The sequence below is a fragment of the Anguilla anguilla genome, chromosome 6 (assembly GCF_013347855.1).
Source record: "Anguilla anguilla isolate fAngAng1 chromosome 6, fAngAng1.pri, whole genome shotgun sequence".
NCBI lineage: Eukaryota > Metazoa > Chordata > Actinopteri > Anguilliformes > Anguillidae > Anguilla > Anguilla anguilla.
The window spans coordinates 46,118,785-46,138,364 of NC_049206.1; the positions used below are offsets into that span (position 1 = coordinate 46,118,785).

A 19,580-nucleotide genomic window follows, 5' to 3' on the forward strand; every position below is an offset into this window, starting at 1 on the left:
TGATCTCATTATAAGCTCCTCGCTATGAGTCATTTAGTGACATTAAATGCGGCTGGGAGCCTCCCTGTCCGTATCCAGATAATTTATACGGCGTCGGTGCGAGGAGGCGAGGGAGGGAGGGGCACGGGGAGGAACAGCATTAAGACTGAAAGCATCCCCGAGCGACTCTGGATCAGTTTCGGACGTTTCGCTCCGCAATTAGGCTAAGCAGGGGGGCGGAACGCGCTGGTTCTGGATCAGCCGTCAGGACGCGGGGCCTGCTCTCTGAGGGGAGAGAGGGTCGGATTTTGGCAGGCTGTACCTGAGATCGTCTTGGGGGGGGGGGTGGGGTGCGATTTCTCTGGTCCGGACCCCTTCGTCGTCCTCCTCCTCGGTTCACAATGGCAGCTGTTACTCCAGAATGAATGAGTCACAGCCTCTCTTCCAAATTCATGTTCTATAAAATTACAATAAATACATAATTGAAATGAGAATAATGCAAGCCGTGCCTGCATGAGCTAGACCAACTATGTATACATTATGGCACTGAAAGCACTTTTGATTACACGGGATACGTTTCCCTGTCTACTCTATGGCACGCCATTAAAGAGAACAGAATTGATTGATCTTTCAACTTATTCCCTTCAAAAATGGCACATCAAGTTCACTAACCTTCTTATTAAGTCGTTCTGAAAAGCTGAGCAAAAGCTTAAATCCCCTGTCTAGTCTAAAGGGAAATGAAATGATTCAGCAAAATTTTTGGGAAAGTTAACATCACATGTGCTGCACCATACTCTTTCCGCTCTATCCTCTCTGACTGCAGCTAGACTTTCATAAAATTCTTATCAAACTATAGGGAAAAAGCAAGGATATTAAGGCTGTAAAAATTAGTCAGATTTAAAAAAAAGAATAATCAGCTCAATGTCTACTTGACAAATTTCAAATAAATGTAAGTATGGGTTGGAGAACATGCGGGTTAATTGAGTGAATGCTAATCCGAAATATGCTGGCACAAGATTACTACCGTTCACTACTATTGTTGAACATGTAGAAAGAAAGCACACGCGTTGGTTCTGAGCGAGCGAGATGGAAGTGTGGGTGTGGTCTTTTACTCCCCCGTTAAAATGAGTATAGAGTGGATTACTTGGCTACATGTCATACCAAGCTCTGCACCAATAAGAGTGCCAACATTCGTGATATACCACAGACTGTCATACCTTATTGCTTCAGGGGAGCAGAACATTTAGTTATTCATTTTTAATTAATGGAAAACTCATTCAAAACATGAATATGCATTGCAATAAATTAATAATTACATTTAAATGCATTCGGATGAATAAAAACTATATGTATTTATGTGTCAGTTTATCTACTTATCTGTCAAACTCTTATTTGATGTATGTATTTATTTATTGGTTTGCCTTGACAGAAAACATTGAACAGAGGTTATTGAACCATCTCTATCTCTCTCTGTCTGTCTCTCTCTCTCTCTCTCTCTCCCCCTCTCCATCTCTGCCTCTGTTGAGCTTTGTCTTCGACGATGCTAATTAAAAGCAGGGTACGGAGACAACAGTCAAAGTGTTAATGGGGCGGCGGTGGAGTGTGTCGGAAGAATGAGGGCCCCATGGGGGATCGCCAGGTTGCTTAAGTTGTAATCGGAGCCACGCTTCAAGTCGCGGGAGGGAAAGAGCTACCTTAAACCTCCTAAGAGACAGCAGCCTGACATCATGAAATTGTAAATTCCTGATGCCGCTGGGATTTGGAGGCGATTGGTGTCGGGGCCGGGTGTATAAGTACGCAAATTTTGTCTCTCCAAAGCTTGGCCATTCACGCAGCGATTATTTTTGAACTCGTTCCGGGATTCCGTCTAGTTCATTATTCCTTCCACTGTGCCTGCTTGTGCTGGGTTGAGGCAGAAACGTACAGCCCGTGGAACAATTTCCCATTGATGTTTTTTTTTTGGCTATCATAGGAGCTGAACATTATTTTTAAAGCACGGCAATCTGGATCTGCGCTCCTCGCCGAGGAGAAGGGACCAGCGCTCCTTCATCTGCGGTCGCCTGTCTGTCCCGCTCGGTCTGCCTCGATCCTCACATTCGTCTCTCGCGTCCTGCACTAAATTTGGTAGCTGAGTGGGCCGAGGGCGAGCGCGTGTCTGTCAGCACCGAAGGCCGACGTCAGAACGAGAGCCCTCGCTGTTCTCCCACCGCACGGCGCGTACTGCCGTAGCTCCTCGCTGGATCCAAGGTAAAGCTCCTATTGAGACACGAGCGCTCGCTCTTTGTCTCCCACAGACGCCGCCTGATCATCACAGCTTCGTCTCTGAGTCACCGTTAGAGTCTCTGCTATTCTATTCAGAGCTGCAGTCCGAAAACCCCAGAGAGAGAGAGAGAAGAAAGAGGCTCTTTTAAATGCGAGAAGCATTTCAAACTCCTGGTGTACTTCACCAGTCCAGCCCCGACGCAATATTGCTCAGAATAAGCTGGCGTGCATACAAAAGGAACCTCAGGCCATTTCAATATATTTTACTGGACCGAGGCGAAAAATGCAATCCCCAAGGAAGCGAAACCTTTCTCAGAGCCAACGTTTATTGTCTGGCGGTAGTCTCTCAATGGCGTGCGCTGTCAGTCACACGTATGCGCAGAACGTTTCCAGCGCGTTTCTGTAACATTGTGGGAATATAATTGCGTTGCCGCGGCGCTAGAGTGCGCATCGCATTGTGCTTCCATCGTGACAGCCAAGTGGAAACCCGAGCCTCTTAAGAGAAAAAGAACAGCAGCAAGATGGATTTATCCTCTTCTTATTCTCATACACTTGCAGGCACACCCCTCCCCCACCCCCTCCCCCTCCCCCTCACCTCACCCCGCCCCCCCCCCCCCCCCCCCGTGTCCCCAAGTCCCCCCTCACATCACAGAATAGGCGCCGCGGACCCCAGCTGATCGCTGACCCGTCGTGATGCAAACACGGTGATGTCATTATTCATTTATGTAATCTCGCGGGTTGCCATGGCGACGGGATGCGATGGGGACGTCCCCGGCCTCCCGGCCCAGAGGGGAGGACAGACAGGCGATCAGCCGTGCTCGACCTGCTCTCTCCTCCTTGCCGGGGCATTGAGGCAGCAGACCCCATCACCACGCGGTGCAAGGGGGACAGAAAAAGATCAATATTTGGGAGCTTTGCACCGTTCTCATTCGCTTAAAGACCTTTAAGGGATGTGTGCTTGTGGATTTAGGAGACAATGGGATAATCTAAACCGGACAATCTAAATGGCAATCTGAACATTAAATTAAAAAGGCATTGAGCGTGTCTCACAGGCTTACAACAGTCTGTATCACAGAACGGTGCAATTGAATAAACCTGCCTGCCATATTGAGACTGAATATGGCAGGTGTTGAGCCAAAGCCGAGTTTAAGCACAAGCCAAATTCATCAGGGTCTGTGAAATATCATTGCCATGATTGATTTAACTTCTGCTCACTAAATTTGGACCAGCAGGACCATTCCCTCTGAAACGACAGAATAGGAATGTATGAACAACATGATAAAGATCCAGATAAAGTTATTTTAATGGCAGGAGTAGGCTGCCCTTTTGGATTTCCTTTGAATTCAATTTCAGGTTCGAAACATTTTTTCCCCCTATGAAGGACACGGAATGTGTGTTGTTCCTTGGGTCACTTTATGTTCTGAATGTGGGAACTTGTTCACCTCTATCTGCTGTCCATCTTTGTACCTCGCAGGCAGTCCTCCTCCTCCTCCGCCCTCATGGGTATCAGAGGGTGTGACCTTGCAAGAGTTCGGCCCAGCTCTTCGTCTTCCCTCCCCCCCATTACAGTGGGTGTCAAACACGACAGGAACGAACCAGACAGGAACGCTCAGGTTTGGGTGCCAATCAACTCGCGGTACAGAGGGGGCGAGAGCCATTCATCTCTCGCCCGACCGTCAGCACGAAACGTCAAGACCTTAATTGCCTGCCTGATGCAGGCCCGGATCTCTGAAAGCCCTATTATGTATTACACCGTTCACCACCCCCACCCGCCCCCGCCTAACCCCCCCCCCCCCCCCACAACCCCCACCCCTCGCCCCGGACCAGCTTTGTATCCTCGAGCTGCAGAAAATTAGGAGGGCAGGGCGCAACAAGCAAACATAAAGAGAGCGACGGAGCAAGACGGTGGGCGGGAGGCCCGCGCCCGTTGGCGCACGCAGATAGAGCCCCTTTTTAGGTTCAAGCCCGCGTCCGTTTCGCACGGGGGCCCCGTGGCATCGCAGAGCCGGGGCACCTCGAGGTTGTCAGGGAATAAAGAGTGGCGGTGGGTGACGTGACAGACGGACGTGCGCCACCTTCGTGAAACAAAGCAAAGCAGTTCGCCTTGACACGGCGAGATGTGTTATCAGGAAGACATGGGCTTTGATTCATTTGTCCTTACTGTTATTAGCGTAAAAGTTCCACATTTTTTTATCTTCACAAGCACAGTTTGAATCAATTGCTGGATTTGTGTTTTAACAGTACTGAAAAAACAAACAAACAAACAAAAAAAAAATGCTAAGGACAAATGCCGGTTGAATACAGATGGAGGTCTTTGACTTAAAAGCACGATAAGGTTCTTCGTTCCATGTCGAAATACGGTTTGATTTAGCTTCCTAGATATTGTACTCGCAGACTCCTGGCTTAAATAAACATGGCATGGCTTCCCTTCACACCAGCATAGGGAGAAGGATTTGAAGGGCTACTTTTAGGTTCTCAGCAGTAACTTCGGAGGTCCAGAGTGCAGTGCGATGGGAACTACAGCTTTGGCTGAATTTTATGACACGTACCCACCCCCCCCCCCCCCCCCCCCCACACACCAACCATGTTCTCTTCCATCCGGGATTCCAATTAAAACTGGCCCACTGCCTTCATGCGGTGAAGCTATCTGCGGTAAAGGCTAAGAAAGGAAAGCTTGTAGAGATTGTACTTGAGAAACATGTTAGATCCCACTACGTTCTTAAATGGAGGTAGGAGACATATCGGCAAGGGCAACTGAGCCATTATAGTCTTTATGGGCGGACGACCGCAGGAATCATCCATGAGGAGGGAGGGGCTTGGCTTGGGAAAGGCCTTTGGCAGAGCAGCCACGTTTGGCGCTTGGCCCCGTTTCAATAAATCATTCGCATTATGGCTGCCAATAATTTAGCCTCATGAATAAATGCAGTACCTTGAGCAGCTACGCAAGTTAGCACTTGGACTATGCTTGTTCGTGCCAGTGGGCCAGGACACACGGTAAAATATTCAGCGCTATTTCAACCATAACGGAGCCCCAAATGTACTCATATCAGTATACATATTGGTCCATTCGACATGGAACATTTTGTTGTATATAGCATATTACTGTAACTTAAAGACTATGATACATTTTAGCTCTGAGAAGATAGTCTTAGTAAAAGTATAAATGCATTATTCGGAAAATAAATAAATATGTGCAAATGAATAAATACATTTTAAAACTTATCTGTGAATTTTGAATGATATAATCAATAACTGTAGCTAAACAATAATTAGGTGAAAGATTCTTTCACACATGGTCAAACAGGTGTTGACAAGACATGCAGTGATTATACAGGAGGTCAAGGGCTTTGCTGCAATCTTAAAAATTAATTCAGTCATAAAGTCAGAATTTCCTCAAAAACATGAACAGAACACTGCTATCACATAATAGAGACCCATTTTGTGTGTAGAGCACTTTATGATTATTTTCACTGAAGGCTGAGATAGGTTTTCCAATGAAAAAAGCAAGAAAACTGACAAAAGTATTCAATCCAAATGCATTCAGCAGACTGCCAATTCAGCAGTGTTTGGGCTACAGAATTTTTGCTGAATGAAAAGTATCGCTGACTATAGGAGGGGTGTCCCCAATGGCTTGTTTTTCTCTTTACTTTGTGTTGTCTGTGTAATCAATTGTTTCAGTTGATAAATGAAGTCATTATCAAAACTCATGTCTCATATGACCAAGGCAAGGAACCCCTAAATGATAATGTTCAACAAATTCAAATATTGAATTTAATTCAGCAATTTCCTGGAATTGTTTTTGTTGTGCTGTTTTTTTTGGCATACTGAATATTTCTTTATAATGTAAAGATCAACTACTGTGAATGCCCACCTCCAAAAAAAAGGGGGGGTTGGAGTTTCAGGTTTTTGTTGTAATAGATTTTAGAATGTTGAAGATTATCTCAAATAATGCATACTGTTTTAAAGCTTAGATTGTAAGCTTTCAAAGGGCATGGGACTTGGCTGTATGTTAAGAGGTGGTCAAGCTGGAGAGCCATAATGAGATTAGAGAACTGGGGATCTGGTGGGCAGGCAAAGGGGAGGGGGTGGGTGGCGGTGTCTAGCATGGGCCCACAGGTTGGATGCCCGGCATTAATGTGCACATCAGTCAATATCCAGCCGTATAACTGGGTAATCTGTAATACGTGAGCCTTGCGAGCCCTGTCCTGGATAGCATCATCCGGAGAAAACGTGGATTCGGATGGAGAGCACGTGAGCGGACGCAAAAAAGAAATCGGAATTGCCACGCGCGCCCGGAAGTGCTGTGAATAAACACCAGCGGGTGGACGAGACCCACGTCAGCGTCGTTCAACCAAAGAGCTTCCGGAGAATAAAGCTTTTTGTGACTGCTCGTTTAAACCCTCAAATAAAGCGGCTTGTTCTCTGTGTTTCGCGCCCCCCGAAATCAGCAGCGTTTACGTCTTTGGGCAGAGAATGTCGTTTTTAGCTTTTTTTTTTAGCTTTTAGCTTTTTTTTTGCTCTGCAGGTTGTGGCATTACCCTTGCCATTCAGTCACATTATTCCCTCCTACTTTACAGCAATCATCATCCATCATTGAAAAGTCCTTCATGTTTATTCAAATAGGATCTACGCCACCCAAAGCGCAGGGGAAAGACACTCGCTCTGCATGCTCTCAGTCCCGCACAATGCATCACTGTCCACCGCTGCAAGCCAGGCAAATAAAGGGATGATCACATCCATTTTCGTCTTACACTCTTAAAATTGAAAGACTAAAATTATATTTGACACGCTTACAGTACTCTGTCTGTCTCAGTGTGTGCGCATGAGAGAGAGAGAGAGAGAGAGCGGGAGAGAGAAGATGGGGAGAAAGGAAAGTGTGTGTGTGTGTCTGTGTGCGTGTGCGTGTGCGTGTTTGTCTGTGAAATCTGCACTGTTGCTTCAGAGCTTCTGTAATTGTTGCCATGTGGGCGTCTCACATGACCTCGCATGTATGACCAGCATACTGCCCACTGTCCCTGGAGACCTGGCAACCAGTACAAAAACAGCACAGCATATCTGCTGCCCAATCAAGAAAAGAAAAGAAAAAAAAAACAGTAAATATTATTATTATTATTATTGGTGTTGTTAATATTATTATTATTATTATTATTATTATTATTATTATTATTGTTGTTGTTGTTGTTGTTGATGCCATTGTCCATGATGAGTGTATGACACATTTCAGTAATAATGAGTTCTCCAGTCTTCACATTATAGATCCGTTTGGAATTGTCTTTTAAGTCCATCTCACAGATTTATGTAATGGCATTGCGAAACACAATGATGTCAATAGGGTCAACAAAAAGATCAGGTGAACCTATTTCAGAAAACCATTTCTCTTCCTTTTTGGAAATGGTTTGTTAATGCATTGATACAAATGTCTATATTTATTTACATGTGTTTATTTATGCCCATTCTGACTTTGAGCTCAAGTCAGATGATGTAATGAGATCATGTCTTCCTTAAAATGCCAGAACCCGCATTCTGCTAAGGGCTTCAACTCCAGTGTACACGCATCTGTACGAGATCTATAATTTGGTTTTTAACAATAGCAATGTTATTACAAGGTAAACGTTTCTTTTCAAAATGCTCTGGATCTGGCTTACTGGTTGACAGTAGGATTGTCAGACATTTGAGTGTTTGACTGGAATGTCCAGTTTTCAAATTATTTGTACAGGTCTGTTTTGTGGTCCGGACTGGACAATGTAATGGCTGGTCTGATTAATTGATGTATTACTTATTTGTTTACAGTTACAGAACCATAGCAAGCCTAAATGGCTAAGCCATGGCTATAGTGGCTATGGAGGGCACTTAGGTTACCAGGTTAGCTCATGCATAGGTGAGGCACACCCTCAAATCCTGAAATTAGAAACTGTGGAATATTAATTCTAAATACGCAATAAAAAACGATATTATTCAACAAAAAACTGTTTTGTTACAAAGAATGTCAGGGTGGTTATTGTATAACACCTGTAACCCGCAAAGCTGTTGGACAAATTATATATTTTTTCTGTGGTTGGAAACCATAACCATGACCATAACCATAACAATAACGATAAGCAATCCTGACAGATAGCAATTGTCTTGCAATGTGTCACATACAGTCGAATAAATGGCACAAAGGAATATTGCTTTTAAATTGTCTTTGCACCGTGAAGCTGCTGGAACTCATTTATGTTGTCGTCCCAGCTGATTTCTGTGTCCCCCAATGATTTTCCCATACAGTCCTGTGTCTGCCCAAGGGTCACTATTCTTGGCATTTCATGACTTACTTCATAATCTGATAATCTGCATCTCCTGCTGTTCCCTCCCCTCTCTTTCTCTCTGTGAGTCGTCTGCCTGTGGTTTCACCCCCTGACACAACTACCCCCCAGAGAGACTCATTCTCCTCTCCTGCACCACGCAGCGGGAGTCAATTATCCCATTCTGCTAGCATAGCGACTAGCTCTCTCAACACCAGCTATTTCCAGCTGCCACCGATCCATTCAAATTTCGCACAATTTTGATAAAAGACCTTTCTGGTCCTGCCCTTCTGTTCCTTTCTGCCTAGTTTATCATGGCGATCAGCAAAATCAGGCTCCCTCTTTCACCGTGGAATCGATGGAATGCTTTCTTTATGTTTTTTTTTTTTTTTTTTGTTGAATAGTTTCATTCATGACACGACCCATTTTACAATAACTGAACAATCAACCCTTAGCACTGTGCTCCATGTGTCAAGGACATTTTTAGAACTGGTTCAAACAAAGGGTGGCCTTGCCTGATTTAGTGTTGAAACTGAACAGAAGGCAACGGGTAGCGTGGGGTTCAAAATTATGCATAATTATGTGTAATTCTCATAAATCAAGATCGGTTTCTCTCTCTGAGCCTCCTGTAGGTGGAGGGAACAATGCAGATGGACAGTCTGGATTTTGTTCATGTGTGAGATAGTCAGTAGTTAATGTTATAATGATTAATCACATTTATGTTATAATCATATTTTTTTTATAGCAGTCGTTCAGTGCTCAAAGTATACCTGGACCCAGGTTGTGCATTACCCATGATGGGAGAATATATTGTTTTTATCACTACTGTGCTTCTGAATTTCCTTATTTGTCTTTTGTTTCAGTACCTTCACAGACACCGTCTTACATTCTTAAACAAATATATATGTATCGTAATTGCGGTTTTTCCACGCACAATTATTTTTGGTTGTCTTTCACCAATAAATTTGCTTTGTTTGTTTTTTTTTCTCCAGTTTTCTTTGTTTAAAGGCAGAGGGAGTGGCTTTGTTTTCAAAGTGTGCCACATTGCACGTTTAACCCTTTCCGCCGTCTGCCTTCCACAGCCTCAGTCATCCGTGCCGCGGCGAGGAAGGAGTTAATAATTTCACGCATGTCAAGGGTTTCTGGAGAGCCATTAAGCAGCCCAATTACCGAGCGTGAAAAAAAAAGAAAAATTAAAAGGAAAAGAAAAAAAAAAAACAACAAAGTCGCCCATCGTTTGAGCTGGTGCCAAGCTTCTCGGCGATGGATCTGGATGGAAGTTTTGATGCCTTCTTCTTTCGGTCATCTAAAAGAGGTGTGAAACCCCCATTTTGACCTCTTCTCCTATCAGCGCCCCGTGAAATGGACGCGGCCGCGGCCCCCGCCGCACCTTTCACGCCGCGAGAAGGTGAAGCCCCTCCGTCCGAAGGTCTCGCCGGCTGAAAGGGGGGAGGCTGTCATTACGGCAGAAAGCAGGGATCCGCGGACGACAGAGCACTTTGGCTTTCAGCCACGGCCATTTCAATCACTCTTCACACTTCGCTGGGAAATTCACAGCTCCTCCTGTAAAATCGTCCTCTCCGAATATTATCATCTGCAACCAGCACGACGGCTAATCAGCAATGCAAAGTAATTTTTTCAGGGGGAAGCTCATCTGCATACTTAAAACGTACACCTGCGAGGACAGTTGATGCCGGCTCGCCGTACTTAAGTGCAATCAGCTGAGTGATAACTAAGTGACATCAATACAAAACAAATTTCAGGACTGAAAAGATGGGTTTAAGCCCCCCTGGGATTCAATCAACATTCCTCCTTATATTTGCCTAAACAAATGCAGATATTTTGGCGAACACCGAACTCACGATAATTGACATTTATATATTAACATGAATAACATTCACGTTTACATTCGCAATAAAGGACACATTGTGATTAATTTAAAGAGCGAATATGTATGAGATCTTGAAGAGTTGGTTAGGTTCCAGAAAGACTGATTCTTTTTTTTTCATAATAACCTGAATACAAGCACTGTATGTAGCAATATGCAGATTCAATTATTTAAAAAGTCAGGCAAAATTATCCATCATGTCAGGACAACAGCCAAACATTGTCCTGACATTCTATGGGAGAAAGACATAGCAATGAAAACTATTGGCATTCAAGAATACTTGAGAGTGCATACTGTATACTGTGTAATGCAACACATAAAATTTGATGAGAAAGTGGAGAAATGTATTATGAATAAAACATCTGATTTCGGAGGTGTGTGGACAGCTGGTAACTTGAGGTGATCATTAAATGCTCAGCGGGAAATGTGGGGCAGAACTGCTGCCGTGTCTTTGTTAGTGTTATCGCATGCATTCAAGGGAATTCAATTTGAGATTAACAGAGCAACATATGAAAATAAGAGCCTGCGAATTTATATTTGAAAATAATATTACAAAACGTGTTGCCCATGCAAAAAAGCCCACCGTCACGTTTTAGTAGACGAAATGCAGTGCTTATGGATTTGCATTGGAGGTAGGAGTAAGTGTGATTATTAAACCCGAGATCATGATTAATGTGGAATGGGTCTGACAGAAAGGTGATGCTGCGACTAGCTCCAAACCACTGATACCCCGGACAAGGGCGATCGTCGTTATCATTGCAGTTATTTCAAAACCAACGAAGAAGAAGCGCGTGGCTGTGGAGGGTCTGTTCGCTAGCAGCTTTAATCAGAAGCCGCCGCAGCTTCTTTCCATCACAGCAGCGCAGTGAGTCAGGGGCGCCAAGGTTCAGGGATTTTGATGAAGCACCGCATGCAGCACTAGGAAGACACTGCACATAGCCCTCAGTGACTGCGTTTCTTCTGCAGGCAGGGTTGTGCTGGGCCAGACTGCTAGCCTCACTAGCTCCACTGGAAATGGCATTGCCAAACTTAAAGGGTGCTAAAGTGTAGCATAGTGTAGCATAATGGCTACTGAACTGGTTTGTCAACTCCAAAGCTGGATTCTCAGGTGGGATGCTGCAGTTATACCCTTGAGCAAGGTACTGAACCTAAATTGGTTCCAGCTGTACACATGGGAGGTATACAAAAGGAATGTAAGTTCTGTCACTTCCTCTGTATAGGAGCGTCTGCTAAATGCCTACAATATAAATATGTATAGGAGTACATACATACATATAGGAATATATCAGGAGTGCTCAACGAGGGAAAACAAAATGCATTGTGGGAAAGCATCTTTGACATTTTGCAGTCAATGTCTCATGTTAAGGACTGTAGCAGCTTGAAGGATGAGCTCGAGTTCAGTAGTATTTCCGTGTGCGCTGTTAATTGAAGCACATTAAAGCACCCCCCAGTAAAATTTTACATGAAGACCAAATTTCGCATGAACTTTGCTTTTTTGGTCGAAGCTTTCTTGCTTTTTTCCTGTTGGCACAGATGGGGATGGTATGGGATGCATGGCTGTGCAAGAAAAGGAGACTCTGGACTGATCTGGGGTCCCCATTGGCTTTCATGGGGAGCTTCCATCTCACTCCATATGAAACAATCCCTTGGTCAATCCATATGGATTTGATTACAGCACTCATAAAGGGAAGTACTGCAGCACTGGCAAATGATGTTTTCAGCAGCCTTCAAATGGTTTGTGGCTCGAATTAAATTAACTGAGAAGTGTAGCTGCATGACCGATCCCAAAATCGTAACTGTACACCACCGCTAAGTTAAGTGTGAACTGGGTGCTGGGGTCTCATTTATTAACTATCCACGGAATAACTGCTAAATCTGTAAATCGGTATATCTTAAGCACAAATACAAATTGAATTTGTTTGGCAGGAGAATTAAAAATAAGATAAAAGCAATGGTTTGGAACGTTATAGACAAAATATTGTTGAGGTATTTCAAACATTGGCAATCAGTAGCTGGAATTGAGTACATTTGTAATGACACGTGTGACGCAGGAGGATGCTTGACTCATCAAGGCGCTGCTTTATTTTTAACGAGTTAAAGGCATGGTGAAGGCTTGGCTGCAGTGGCCAGTTAGGATGCTTACCTCATTCCCTTTAAATGCATAAAGTGAACTTGTTTTGCTCTTTATTTTTGTGTAATGCATGCGCTCTACTCCATTCCAAAAAATGTATCTGCCCTTGCAACAGCTGCATATGCACTTTTGTGGGGCTATTTGTGTCCCCCCATGGTTCTAACGTATTCAAATACTTATCAAGATTCTAGTATCAAATGTAAAAAAAATTTTTTTTAAAAACGTGGCAAGCCCAAATCAAATAAAATGCATTGTCTGCTTCGCACTAATTGAGGTTACTCATTAATTGATGGCATCTTTTTACATCTTTCAAACTTTATGCACATCGACCCATATGATTATAGAACACGTCTGGAAAATACTGTATATGGAGTGATGCGTTGAAAATATTATGACAACAGCATGCCAGTACAGTTGGCATATACAAGACAGGCCATGTAGAGAATATCTCATCTAATAATGGGTTAACATAGGAATAACCTGAAAACTTAGTATAGGCCTGGTGAACTTTTGTAGGCTTTTCTGTAAAATCAATAAAAAGGAAGAGGCTATGTGAATCGATATGGTTACATTTATAAATCACAGATCTTGACCTATCTGCAAAAGTTTACTCTTTGGCCCACGTACAGTATGTGTGTTTTGATACACATCTTGAACATAAAAAAAAAAAACAGTACTCGTGGTCTCCCTGGCTGTTTTTGGGATATTTTCCCTCGAAAACACCTAGAAAATGCGTACTGCATAAAGAACTGTACTCTTTGTTGGCTGAAAAACATTGTCAAAGCTGCCAGTTTTGACACCGTACCACCAATTTGCTGTTTGCAGTCTGGAGCTGTACTCTCCCTTGATACCAGAATTCAGTGTGCACTATGTGAGCAGCATTGTAGGTGAGTTCATAATCTGTCTCCGTATCTTTAAAACCTCTGGCCATGCCATCTGTGGAACCTCGTACTGCCTGGTCTGTTACTGGTTCCTGCCCAGTTTTTGCAGAGACAACATGGACCTACAAGGGACCAGCAATTCTACAGGGGATGGTAGGACTGACAAGCCATTACCTGCAGAAGAAGGCATAAAGACCCGAATACAAATGTAATAGGGCCTCCAACATTGTTTCTTTTGAATTCTGTGAATGGGTTTTCTTAATGTGATACCAAGCCCAGTAATATGATGCCTAAGTGCCTAAGTGCAGTCACTGGTTCCAGAGATGTTTCCTTTTGTCCATTGTGCCCAATTCAAAGCACTTACGGGATCACGTTACTTAAAGGGAGGGGGGCAAAATTTTCCTTATTTTCGTTTACAAATGTATTCAAGGGCATGATATGAAATGGTGCTGAGCTATTTTCTGATGCCATCAAGAACCTTTATAAATGGTAAACAGCATGATATCACTAGTGGTGAAGGATGTAGTTGCTCCACTTCAGAAATTCATACTATATCCAAAAAATGTGTTTTTTTTGGTTTTTTTTAATAATGGAAGCTGCATGCTCCTCATGAAATAATTATAATTTTGCATAAGAATAGGATTTGGCGTAAAACGACTGGAATGTAGCAGAGAGCCAAATATAATAACATTTTATTTTTTTTTATAGATAAACTGAACACAAAAGGTATGGCCTGATTTTGCCACTCTCAGTGTGCAATAAATGATTAAATTACATGATATGTGTAGTTCTGAAGGAGAAATAACTATAATTCACCAAGACAAAAGAACAGAGAATCTGCTCCAGTTCAAAGTGGGTAATTTATTTGCATAACACATAATAATGAAATGCTCTGGAAGACAAATATATGGTGTATAAGATATGAAAATAATATGGAAATAATCTGTATATAAATACACCACAAATATGTTTGCTCCTGCTCGTAAATAATGTGTAAATATCCGGCACCTCTCTGTCTTTCCCCTCAAATTGAGAATGTCCAATTATATTTATCAGCATTCATTACTTATCAGCGCTGAAACTCCCCATTCGACTCAGGAAAGTGAAGACAAGCATGTGCCCCCCCCAAAGCATAATGTCAGCCGCCACTTCTTATCACACCACAGACAGCAAATCAGGCTCGCACAGACATCATTTTGAGCGATGCACTTCATGTGCAGGTCTTCAGGCAGACTGCAGGCATGCAATCAGCCAGCAGGGGTCAGCAGCGAATGATGAGACGCTGTAATCCTGGTGGTCTGAGGCCCTTCCTCCTGGGGTGCCGCTAGTGCCAACTACACATCACCCTGCATGGCTACTGGCCATAGTTGGCACCGGAAAAGTTCAGATTTGATACTGAGGTGGCCGATCCAGACACTGGAACCGTGCCTTAAAGGCATACTATGCAAAATATTGTATTTACCCTTAAAATATTGTAAAAACAGCCATGCTGAGGCATATCTATGATTCACTGGCTTGGTCTTTATTTCTGCACTTTTCTTGAATTTGTGCATCTTTACCCATATTTGCTGTTCTAAAATGCGTTTTGGACGTTACTGGGCATGGTGCTCTTTTTTTGTGGGGAGTCGGGTGTGGCATACACTTTGTGATCATATTTCAGCAGAAGCAACAAACATACAGTGAAGCTTATCCAAGAACTAGAGTTAACCTTGGGATTGCTTTTCCACGTTGGCATCAGCTGAAGTTCGCCAAGTGAATGAAAAGTGACATGGAGTTGGCCGATTTTCTGTTAGACCTGTAAGTAACGTTACCAGCAGTGTGAAGCTAGCAACAATAAGGACTTTCGCAAGAGTCAAAATATTCAAAATAAAAGTCACTATAATAAAAACCACTATTACGTTCAACATAATGCAATTCATTCAGCTAGATGTTCAACATAATGGAATTAATTAAGATAATATTTAATCTGCCTTCTTACTGTTGCTCACATTTGCTCATTTCATGGTACGAACATTACCTCTAGCTACCCAGCTAGCTACATTATGTGGGGTACTCAGGGTGAGAGAGTGGGGTTGAAGACGGAGGAGGAAACTCCTTTGATTGTAAACACAGGACCACATCAAGGCAAAGAAATCCTGCGTTGTATGTCTTTAACAGGATGAGCCCACAGTAGCCCCCATCAAGATTTTTGCATGTAGTATATGACGAATGTGATTGCATTTGTATGTAAGTTCAGTGATACTTTTGTCTCTATGATAATTACATGTTTTTTTCTGTTCTTTGCTAGTCTGGACCACAGTACAATAGACAACACAGCTGGATAGAAATGAGGTCAAGACCATTATATGTCAGCATCTTACTGGAGAAACGGCCTACAACCCCCAATGATTAATCATTTAGGAAGCATTGTGGAAACAAGGACATGCACCAAACACTACAGAAGGCACGGAGGCCACTGAAATGTTGTGTCTAGTTAAAATGTGCTCATACAAGAAACGATGTTGAAAATCTTCAGTTTATTGATTTGTGGTTATTATTGGCGACTTTCAAAGGCTGCAGCCAGTCGTTTGGGACAACAGAATTAGGCAGAGAGAATGGGCAAGACTTATCAACGATGCAGTCCTTGGGGAATGGGCGAGGAGGAGAAAGAAAGATGCAGGAGAAGAATTATGAGCGGAAGAAGAAGAAGAAGAAGAAGAGGGGCACAGATGGAGAGGAGAGAAAGCTCAGTGGGAGTGCGAGAGAGGACTGTATCTAGGGCAGTGGATGCACCTGGTTGGACCAGGGAGACTGTGCATGGACATAAACCATGAGACTAGTGACAAAGTCAGGCAGGTTTAGGTTATCACATGGAAACTCAAAATACAAGACCAGAGAGGCAAGTTGCCCTAAAAACTACTCTGTCGGATTCTTTTTCTGTGGTTTTCTAACTGGGGTTAAAGCTGTCCTATTGTATTTGTTGGTCAGCCACAGTCTATTTATTTATTTATTTATTTATGATTTAATTTTTATTTATTTTTTACCTCAGTGAGATTATTATCTTACTTAGCACAGCTATCATTTTTATTAACTTATTATAGGAGCACAGGATCCCTTAGTAACATCCTTTGGGAAGTAAAGTTTTTGATTACCTATTCCCTTATTTTTCATCAGAAATCAGGCAAATCTGGCTGTCTGCTGGTCACGTGGTTGAGATCAGACTTGTCCTTGCATTATATCCCTTTGGGGCTCACCCTGACCCTCAGAACTGCTGACCGGAACAAACAGCCTCACCCATGATAGAGTGCCAGCCAAAAACACATTCAACTCGCCCTTGTTCGCACCTTGCTGCTCAAGTAGGTGCAGTAATGCAAATGTGGCATGTGGCACTTGGCTCTGCCTGGCCCCTTCAGGAAAGAAAGAGTCCAATCTTCTGAGCTCAGTTAAAAGCGCTACCCAGTTATTATTTATTCTCCTTATTAAGAGTAATGGCGCTGATGTATATGCCTTTACAGTCCTTCTCTTTTAGTTGGATAGATGCAGACAAATGTGGTTCTGCCAGCAAGAACTGCATGCAAGCATTCTTGGAGAACAATACACGATAGTACAAAAGTCCCAATCTTATTTTTTTCCTCAACCGTGGTCCAGCGTTTGTACAACAGCTTCAATTGCAGTGCATTTGGGCAGCAGTTTCATTGTTATGTGCTATACAGAGGGAGTCTTGTCCTGGGGTTACCGTCTGAGAAAGAAGCTTGTCTTTGAGCTCCTGTCATTGAGATTTCTTTGAACTCGTTTTGAAATAAGTATCGACTGTAAATTTGTTTCTCTGTGAACTGTCAGACTGTACCACGTCTCTCAATGCGGAGGATACAAAGATGGGTTTAAGAGATCAATAGCTAGCTACAACTTGCCTGGTCAGTGCAAAGATTGTACCTTCTCTGTACAAAAGGAGACCCTGTACTCAGACACGCAATCAACAAGAGGGCCATTGTGGGCAGACTGCCTCTTTCTTTCTTCCTCTGGTTTGATGTGGCTGTATGGATTACCAGTGTGTGGTCAAAGCTGATACATCAAACAAGACTATTTTACCAACAGAAATACCTACTGTCTGTAATACCTATAACACAAGTGTTCTATGCACTGTCCCTTGACTACTTAACAGTGCACATGGAGGGCTGATATCCTGCAAGATTTGCAGCTCTCTTAAAATCACTACCACTCTCCGAACTGTGAGGAAACCGAAATTGGGTCAATCAAGACAAAGATTAGTTGAATAAGGTGGCTAAGTGCCCTGCTGGAACTTGAGTCTGCAGACACTGCAAACCTTACTACAGACAAAGGCCGGGGTGGGGTAGGCAAGCGTGATTCTGAATGAATTCCATTCAGAATGTGCAGTCAAATGAGAATTTTTTGCATTATCAGAAATCAGTTTTTTGAAAGATGCCAGACATAATTTAACAGGCAGTGTACAGTACACAACTACACAGCTGGCAAATCATCATTACTTTCTCCAGTTCCAAAAAATTAAGCACTCGGAAGGCACCCCCTGCCAAACTGATGACAAGCAAGTGCTGAATCTTCTTGTTTCATACTAAGAATGAAAACTCAAAATGGTTCTCAGTTTTGGGTAAAACATATTGTCCATTGTTGAGCTAACAATGTTCATAAATTGGTCCATTGTTTCATATAAATGATCTCACATATAATGCTCCATTTATATGGAACAAAAATGTCCAATGTGATTTGCAATCTTGAAACTAGCTGGTTTATGCACAACTGAGCTCATTTCCAATAGCATTTGGTTGTATTCTCAGTAGTACCATGTGACAGATTGGCAGGGGAGCGTTGTTTGCTTTTGAGTTTCCATTCTGGGGCTAAACTGAAGCAGTCTCTCATCCTAACTGGGCCACAGTAGAATCTGAAATGGATCAGCGCTTTCCGCGTATTTGTGGCCAGCCATGTGACTGGCAGTTAGTCTGGGCGCTTTTTAAAGGAGCCCTGGGTGATAAGACACGTGACCGAGGAAAGACTCGACAACAATGCTTATTGCTGTCTTTGGAGCTCTTTCTTTTCCATTTCTTAGAATTAACGTTTGAAGATATCCAAGTTTTGCTTTGCACCCTTCAAAATTTCTTTCTCTCCTTCGTTGTCCTTTTGCCGTACGGCTTTAGCGTGTTCGCTTCACTGTTTCCGTAACTTTTGTATATCAGAAAAAAGGGTAATTTCAGCCGTTAAAACGTGTCCTTGTAATTTTCAGTTGAGTAATACAATGGCTTTGAAACAGAGGGTGGACGCAAAACCGGCTGATCGTTCTCGCCACCAGTTTTCTCACATAATCCCGCGTGTTCCCCTTTTTTTTGATGTTATTTTACACAACCAAACGACAGATTAACATTCTGCTGGGTGATTAACAAGCACTGGGTTCCAATTACAGTCCACTTCAGAAGTGGAGGTTGATATTTAATTAACCTGCAGTAAAATGAAATGGAGACACATCATGTTTTCATTAAAAAGGATGGAATACGCCATTCCCCACTGAATTTCCGCACAGGAAGAAGTTTGTGAAGTTGTCAACGGCTTATGAAAAGAAGCCTTCTGACCATATGCTATATTGATGAAGATATTCCGCCAACCCAGTCAAGGTTACCGCGGTTTAATCTTCTAGAGTACAACTGCAAATATTTACTGGAGCACACATTGTTTCCCTGAGATTTATGCAATGGGATTTACAACATTTACCAGTGAGTCTGTGAGAGTTCATTATCACCGCCAACATAGAAACAGTATTCAGAGTTGGTTTTCAATTGTGAAAATATATCCCCTTCATTGCACTGCCATGGGATAATGGGACAGTATATCATCATCATCATCATCATCATCATCTGTAAATCTTGTGATACAATGTTCCTATTTCCCCATCCTCTCCTCTCCTTCCTCTTCATCACTGTTGCAACTTTATATTGCCCTGTTCGCTTTTGCCCCACCTCCCCCCCCTCGCCCATTTGAAAAGCCCAATCATAATTTTTGTCCCTCACTGCAACAACATCAGGTCCAGAGGGCTTCTTACAATCGTAATTTCAGAAACATATATAATCCGCAGTAAAATACATTATCAAAATAAAACATTCGAAAATGAAAAAAAAAAGAAAGGTGTTACATCAGAAAGTTTTGAATTGATG

General features: G+C 42.8%; 1 protein-coding gene across 8 annotated transcripts in view; it reads right to left on the reverse strand.

The window, feature by feature from the left end:
• The window catches only part of myt1la (myelin transcription factor 1-like, a), a 73,896-nt gene that overhangs the window by 51,155 nt on the left and 3,161 nt on the right, over positions 1 to 19,580 (reverse strand). Inside the window, exon 2 of one of the 8 annotated variants that reach the window (XM_035422746.1) lies at positions 302 to 436. The exons of the other annotated variants lie outside the window; for them this stretch is intronic. The gene's annotated coding sequence lies outside the window, so the exon portion shown is untranslated. The remainder of the gene's footprint in view (positions 1 to 301; positions 437 to 19,580) is intronic. 8 annotated transcript variants of the gene reach the window in all.